Consider the following 8,335-nt stretch of genomic DNA (forward strand, 5'->3'; position numbering starts at 1 on the left):
TACTCTTGTTCTTTCCCTTCTTCTTCCTTTTCTTATTTCTAGGCTTCAGAAATGATTTTCGGATCTGAACAACTTTTTCTTCTTTCTGAATCTGAACATTTGAAGACTTTTGAACACAATCCTTAGGAGTTTGATAAATCTGAACATCTTGAATTATTGGCTTTCTGTAGGGAACCAATCCTTCAAAGACATCATCAGAACACAATAAATCATTTGTTGTTGTTCCAATAGAACAAAATGTCTTTACTTTCACGATTTCCAAAGATTTGCTTTGAGATTCATCTTCAGAACAACTAAATTCGGGCTGTGAAGCTTCTGAAAAACTTGAAACACTTGACTCCCCCTCAACAAGAACATCTGGAGTCACTTTTTCTTCAGAAACTTGAAGAACAACATGAACTTCTTCTTTTTCTTTTTCATCTATTTTCGTCTTCAACATCTGTTTATTTTCTCGATCTAAATGTTCATAGATAATACGAAATTGTTCTACTATTCTCTCATTCTCTCTTAATTCACGGTAATTAATAGATGAATATGCATATATTTCTTATCAACAAGAAGATTATACAACTCAGGAATATCATTCAACATAGATCGACCACTGATTTGAAACATGGTCACTTTGTTAACACCATAGATTGGTTTAGTAACCTTTAATCTAAGTTCTAAAATGGTGTCAAATAATAAATTCGTTTTCTCCATTAGATCTTTAACAAATGACAGAACTTGTAGAGAGAGAAAGTAGATCTGATAAAGATTCTAGAGAGAGAAAACGGATGTGAGAAGGTTTCTAGTGAGAGAAAACAGATCTGAACACAAATACTTTGACAAATCACGAAATTCTTCTTCTTTTTCTTCCAAAATACGAATTAAGAATAAATTATATGATAGAATGGGTAGAAGATAACATATCTGAACAAGATTTGGCAATAAAACGAAGTAGTAGACTTTTGCTTTTCAGAAAACTTACAAAACTAGAAGAACAAGGTGATATTCAAGATAAAATTTTGCCATAAACAAGATCGATTCTTGCAAAAATCGTTGAGATCTACAAGAACCCGCTCTGATACCACTTGTTAAGAATAGATCCGAGATGACGAATGCGGAATATCAAGAACAATCAATAATCAATCACCAACATATGCAAGTAATCTGATAAAGGTTTTTCTTGTATTGATTATGAGATCAACGTACAGAGAAAACCCTAATCTAGTCAAAAGCTTTCACCAAAAGTTAACCTAATGATTATTTATAGGGAACAATAAATATATGCCATCAATATAAAATCTAGGCCTTAATATAAAACCAATGCCTTAGAAGAGCTCGATTAAGAACTTCTACTATAAAGGCACCGTAGGGAATCATAAAAATGATTAACCCTAAAAAGGCTTCCCTAAATAACCAAATATGTCAAATCAGTTTCAATATCTCAAATACTCAACAATCTCCCCCTAGATGTTGAAACTGATGAAGATCACGATTTCCGACCTTCTTGGCATTTCTCCCCCTAAATTGTGAGACTCATCAGCACATGGGGTCTTCAAAGTGAGAGAAATAAAAATAATCTTCCAAAGACGAATTCCCCCTTGAATCTTCAACAAATACCATGGAGAGAATCCAGAAAGTTAAGAAGAATCACCAACAATCTTCAAAATCCGTCAAAAATGATGAAATAAATCCTTTTAGAATAAACCCAATTCTCAAAAATTAAAACTAGAAAAATAACAAAAATTAATTTTTTATTTTTCGATTTTTAAATTTAGACAAAAGAATAGAATAAGAAGCAATTATTTAAAAAAGGGATCAAAAAATGAATAAGACCAAAGAAAAAGGATAATAAGTGAAAATATTTTGGAGAGAAGGGGTAAAAGTGGTAAAATCCCAAAAGATTGAAAAGAATTTTGGATATTGGGTTAAATCTGTGAAGTTCTGAAAGTTAGGGGACAGAAATTGAAAATGTAACCCATCTTCTTCGCTGAAATAAATAACGATCTTTCAGGAGGGTGGAAAGTGTAAAGCTTGATAACTTTTACGGACTAGATTTGTAAATTGTATCGTCTTCTTCAATTAACGCCGATGATACCAGTCCATTGACTTTTGAAAGTCAAAATTAAGGAACGATCGTATTCAATCCAAACAACAACTCCAAATAAAGTTACGATCGACAGTATAGCATCATTCCGATTTCAATTGGGCTACTGATTATTGGTTCCAAAAGATTGATTCCAACGGTTCTGATGCTGAATACGATTACAGGAAAGCTTCAAGATCCGATTTTGATTTTGTTTTTGAAATCCAAAATTATACGAACCTTCTTTTATAGATGAACTCCCGATTCTCGTTTCTGATAGTGATAATTTCGATTTTGTTCAACTGCGACAGCGATTACAAAATCGTTCGTTCCTGAATCGAACAAATAAACTTCCATTTACGAGTCAACAGTTCGCTCCGAATTTAGCAATTACAGTGCTGATTCTAATTTCAGTGTCGTTTTGGTGTCTTGAGGCGAGAGACGAACTTCACATATTGATTGTAGGTTCGTTGCGAATCTATAATCCTAGTTTCGTTTGCAAGGTAGCCCCAAATCCATGGCCTCTCGCTTTGAATTAATTAATCAAGGACCGAAAGCAATCTCAGGTTCGCTTCAATTACATATCCAAAGAGAAATAAACCGAACGTTCGATTCCATTCGGTTCCAATTTTTGCAAGTGCGCTTCTTCACTTTCGCTTCACTACGTTCGCTTCATTAACTTCCTTCATGAGAAATGAACTTTCGCTGCTTGAGGTGAGAAACGTACTTTCGCTTTTGATCTTGAGTTTCGCTTGTATGCTTGTGAGTTCGTTTCTCAGAGTAAGGTTCGGTTCTTAATCTTGAGTTTCGCTTTTGGTTGTAAGGTTCGGTTCTTGATCTTGAGTTTCGGTTACAATTTCGTTGATGCTACACCCAAAGCAAACGTTCGCTTCAATAAGAAACCTACAAATTTGACTTCGCTTCATTGACTTTCGGTTGATAGGTTCGTCGACGTCAATTGACTGGAACGAATCAAAGCAAATAGACGAAACTTCCAAACAGAACCCTCAGATTTGAAAGAAATGACAGATTTTACCCTTGACTCCCAAAGTGACACATTGATGTGTATAATTACGAATCTGACCCTCCTTTTGCAGGACACTGACAAGTTCAGTCTACTTCTTGCTGTAGTGTCAGATTTCAGCCTTCTTTTTGCAGGAAAATCACTTTTTCACCCATTTTTCAATTTTGTCATTTCCAATAATTTAAAAATCAATGAATTTGATTTCTTCAACGAGATTTCATATCTTTGACCCAATATTCACTAGATTTCATCAAAATTTGTTCCTCTTTCGTTTTTTTTTTCCGATAAAGGACATAATCTTTTATGGGACTTTTGGTACCCGTTTAAGGTTCAACATTGAAGTTCGTTTCTTGCAAACCCATTTATTTGAAGAATATCTATCATCCTCTGAAAATAATACCCGCTTCTTAGTTGGAAAACAAAAATTTCCAAAAAATTCATTAAACCAACCGAACACTATTTTCTCTTTTCTCCAACTCCTAACATATTCATCTGAATGAAATTTCCTTTGAACATCCTTTAGTTCAGCTTTCGGAACCTTTTCACATGCATTAGATACTTGTACCTTGGGCATCCAAACCTTCTTTTTTTTACTCTTGTTCTTTCTCTTCTTCTTCCTTTTCTTATTTCTAGGCTTCAGAAATGATTTTCAGATCTGAACAACTTTTTCTTCTTTCTGAATCTGAACATTTGAAGACTTTTGAACACATTTCTTAGGAGTTTGATAAATCTGAACATCTTGAATTATTGGCTTTCTGTAGGGAACCAATCCTTCAAAGACATCATCAGAACACAATAAATCATCTGTTGTTGTTCCGATAGAACAAAATGTCTTTACTTTCACGATTTCCAAAGATTTGCTTTGAGATTCATCTTCAGAACAACTAAATTCGGGCTGTGAAGCTTCTGAAAAACTTGAAACACTTGACTCCCCCTCAACAAGAACATCTGGAGTCACTTTTTCATCAGAAACTTGAAGAACAACATGAACTTCTTTTTCTTTTTCAGCTCTTTTCATCTTCAACATCTGTTTATTTTCTCGATCTAAATGTTCATAGATAATACAAAATTGTTCTACTATTCTCTCATTCTCTCTTAATTCACGGTAATTAATAGATGAGTATGCATATATTTTCTTATCAACAAGAAGATTATACAACCCAGGAATATCATTCAACATAGATCGACCACTAATTTGAAACATGGTCAGTTTGTTAACACCATAGATTGGTTTAATAACCTTTAATCCAAGTTCTAAAATGGAGTCAAAAAATAAATTCGTTTTCTCCATTAGATCTTTAACAAATGACAGAACTTGTAGAGAGAGAAAGTAGATCTGATAAAGATTCGAGAGAGAGAAAACGGATCTGAGAAGGTTTCTAGTGAGAGAAAACAGATCTGAACACAAATACTTTGACAAATCACGAAATTCTTCTTCTTTTGCTTCCAAAATACAAATTAAGAACAAATTATATGATAGAATGAGTAGAAGATAACAGACCCGAACAAGATTTGGCAATAAAACGAAGTAGTAGACTTTTTCTATTAAGAAAACTTACAAAACTTGAAGAACAAGGTGAGATTGAAGATAAAATTTCGCCATAAACAAGATCGATTCTTGCAAAAATTGCTGAGATCTACAAGAACCCGCTATGATACCACTTGAAGGGAATAATATTCTCTTAGATCGATAGATTCAAACAGATATCAACGAGATAATAACAAGCAATAGAGAACAATGAACACCACAATGAATCAAACGAATGTCGTATGATTAAAAGAGCAACACCTCAGAAGAGCTCGATGAAGAACTTATACTTTAGAGGCGTGCTAGGATTACAATACTTGTCAAAGGAAATATTCATAAGCTCTTCAAACGTGATGCATGCATGCACCATAAATACTAAACCCTAAAAACAAACACACGGTTGGACAGGCCCAAACCGTGAATACAAATGGACCGAACTATCTAAGCCCAAAGGCGCAACCCATATACTCAACACATTTTATCTATGTCTACGGGTTATAAGTCCCTGCTAGCAACGTAATTCACTATACCACCTAGAATAGTCAAGTGTTGTCATTTAAACTGGTCGATGACCCATACATAATTTCTAGTTGTCTGATCTGCACCCATCATTTCTGGTCAACCAAGAAAGAGGACAAACACTCCACTCTGATATCACACACCCTACCCCAGTCATGATACTTAATCGATATCTAACTTAATTTCAACTAAGTATCCTTTAAAATTCTTATTCTTAATCCTAAGGTAAGACTTATTACTAAGGCAATTGATTTCCAATATGGTTTCTAATCCAATAGTATTATCCTAATTATACAAATATCATATAGCACATATAATACAGACAAGCATTTATTGTCTCATATAAATAGTAAATTTATTTTAGATTATGATCCTTGATAGAAAGTATGCACTTACCTGACAAAAGTGTCTAGTGATTGGTGAATCGGGCAGAACTTCGCCTTATACCTTTTCCGAAAGACCTAGATGTACATAACGTTGAGTCTTAGTCTATTATCCTAAGGTTTTAGATTCCTTAATGATCCCAAAGTCTACTTCAAGATCTAGACAAGGATTAACCAGGTAGGATCATATCGGAGGCAGGGTCTGCTTGGTATACAGAGTATACTGTTTGGAAATCCCACTTTAAACACCTCACCAATCAAGCCTAGGCATTACTCCCATAAGTAGATCAAGCAATATAACGACTTGAAAACATTGATAAATATTACTTATAAGTTGCAAGCAATGACTTATAACTACAATTATAAATTACACGGAAGCAAAGTAAGTGTAGCTCACTTACAAAGTACTATAAATGAGAACCGGGATCTATACAGGGAGAATACCGACTCAAAATCTACTACACGAAGGCTACTACTCAGATGAGTACTCAAAGGCATCGCAGGGCTTCGCTGCAAAATAGAAATGAGGGTAAAAGGGGCCAAATGCCGAATATTTCATAGGGAAATCGAATGAAAGGGTGTGAGGAGAAATGAAGGAATGAGCTGCTATTTATAGGATGAATTTTTGGGATGTGCGCCGTGCATCATAGGGGCACGCTGCGGTTCTATTCGGGACATAGTGACATGGCGAAATGCTGGCCTGACACGTGTCGCAAAGTGGCTGGGGCTGCGTGGTCTTGTCGGGCGCGTCGTGCGCCTGACGCGCACGCGTACCATTTTTCAGATTTTCAAAATTTCATATCTTCTTCATACGAACTCCATTTTGACCTTATTTATATCCCCTAAATGCCCTCGAGAAGATCTACAACTTTCTTTTAGACTCCGTCGGCTAATTTTGACTTTATACATCTCACACAAGCTTAGAATGTTAAAGCCTGTACAAAAAGCATAACTATCTCATCCGACGTCTGTTTTCGACAGACTTTTTATCATTGAATTCCTATTTACTAGATCTTCAACTCACATTTGGATTATTTTAGCTGAAAGTTGACCAATCTAAAATTCGATTTTTGAGCAGAATATTGTTATGTCGAATCTTAGAAAAATCATAACTTACTCGCGCAAAGTCAGGTTTGGACGTTCTCTATATACACGGTCTTGGTTTAATGATTACTATCACTTTCATTTAAATTACTAAGGCTAAAAAGTAATTTATCCGAAATCTACTTTTTACGAAATGTAGAACCGTGTTGGTTTAATCGCAAAACTTCGAAGAAGCATAACTTCTTCATATAAAGTTGGATTTGAACGCTCCTTATATCTCAAGGATCCTTATGACGTATACCACAACTAGGTTAAGGTTATCTGTCCTAGGTAATCTTTTATCTTTGACGCGTATTTTAATTTAATTTAATTTATTATTAAATACACCTAATATCCTATATAACACGTAAGCACATAAATATATGAATAATCCATTCTTATTCATTCATATAAAGGTTACAATAATTGACCAAAGTCATTACAAAGTATGAATTAATCTAACAGGAAATACAGACGTTACAACCAGGTACATGATCAACCAAGTTCCATACTTGGTTATCATACATAGAATGAATATCACTCTCCATTGCCTCCTTCCATCTAGCAGCCTCAGGGCCTTCCATCACTTCCTTGTAGTTAGATGGATCATCCAAATTTACTAGTGTTCTATCACTTATAAACGTATCCCCATCTAATGTAATATGGAAACCATAGATAACATGTGGCATGCTAACCCTACTGGATCGACGAAGGGGTAATGACTTGTCAACTGGCTCAACTGGAATTTCTTCCTCAAGTTGAGTGCTAGTGTCCTCTTTGAATATGAGCTCTCTCGCGCGAAAGACTCCTCTTCAAGCTACAAAGACCACCTTCTCACTAGGTCTATAGAACAAGTATCCAAAGGACTTTTTTGGGTAGTCAATGAAATAACACTTCTCGGCTCTGTTTTCAAGTTTTTCGCGCGTCGCTCGTCTTACAAGTTCTTCACAAACCCAAACCTTGATATGTACAAGTGAGGGAGCTTTCCATGTCCATGTATCATGAAGTGTTTTTTGCAACCGTCTTCGTTGGAACAGGATTCACGATATGGGTGACTGTCTCTAAGGTGTACCCCCAGAAATGAATAGGAAGAGAAGCTCGACTCATCATGGAAGGAACCATGTCTAGTAAGGTTCGATTATGCCTCTCAGCACACCATTGTGTTGTGGTATTTTGGGAGGATTCATTTGTGAAACAAGTCTGCATCCCTTAAGATAGTCATGGAATTCGATACTAATATACTCACCACCTCTGTCAGATCTGAGCATCTTTATCTTCCTGCCCAATTGATTCTCAACTTCGTGATTAAACTCTTTGAACTTTTCAAAGGTTTCTGATTTATGTTTCATTAAGTAGATATAACCATATCTTCTATAATCATCCATAAACGCCTTGTAATATCGATTAACATCCTTTATGGTGGATCTAAATGGGCCACACACATCTGTATGGTTTAGGTCCAACAATCCTTCACCTCTTTCACATGTTCCAATGAAAGGTGTTTTTTTCATCTTTCCAAAGAGACAAGATTCACATTCATCATTTGTCCTAATATCAAATGATTCCAACACTCAATCCTTTTGGAGTTGGGCGATGCATTTCTTGTTTATGTGCCCAAGACGACAATGTGAGAAACATGCCTTGTCCACACCATTGAACAAATCAATATGAAACAAACTATTGCCTAGATTATCCACACAAGTCACAGTTTCATACACACCATTACA

Source organism: Lactuca virosa, chromosome 6 (genome assembly GCF_052849685.1).
Source record: "Lactuca virosa cultivar CGN04683 chromosome 6, Lactuca_virosa_CGN04683_v6, whole genome shotgun sequence".
NCBI classification, from domain to species: Eukaryota; Viridiplantae; Streptophyta; class Magnoliopsida; order Asterales; family Asteraceae; genus Lactuca; species Lactuca virosa.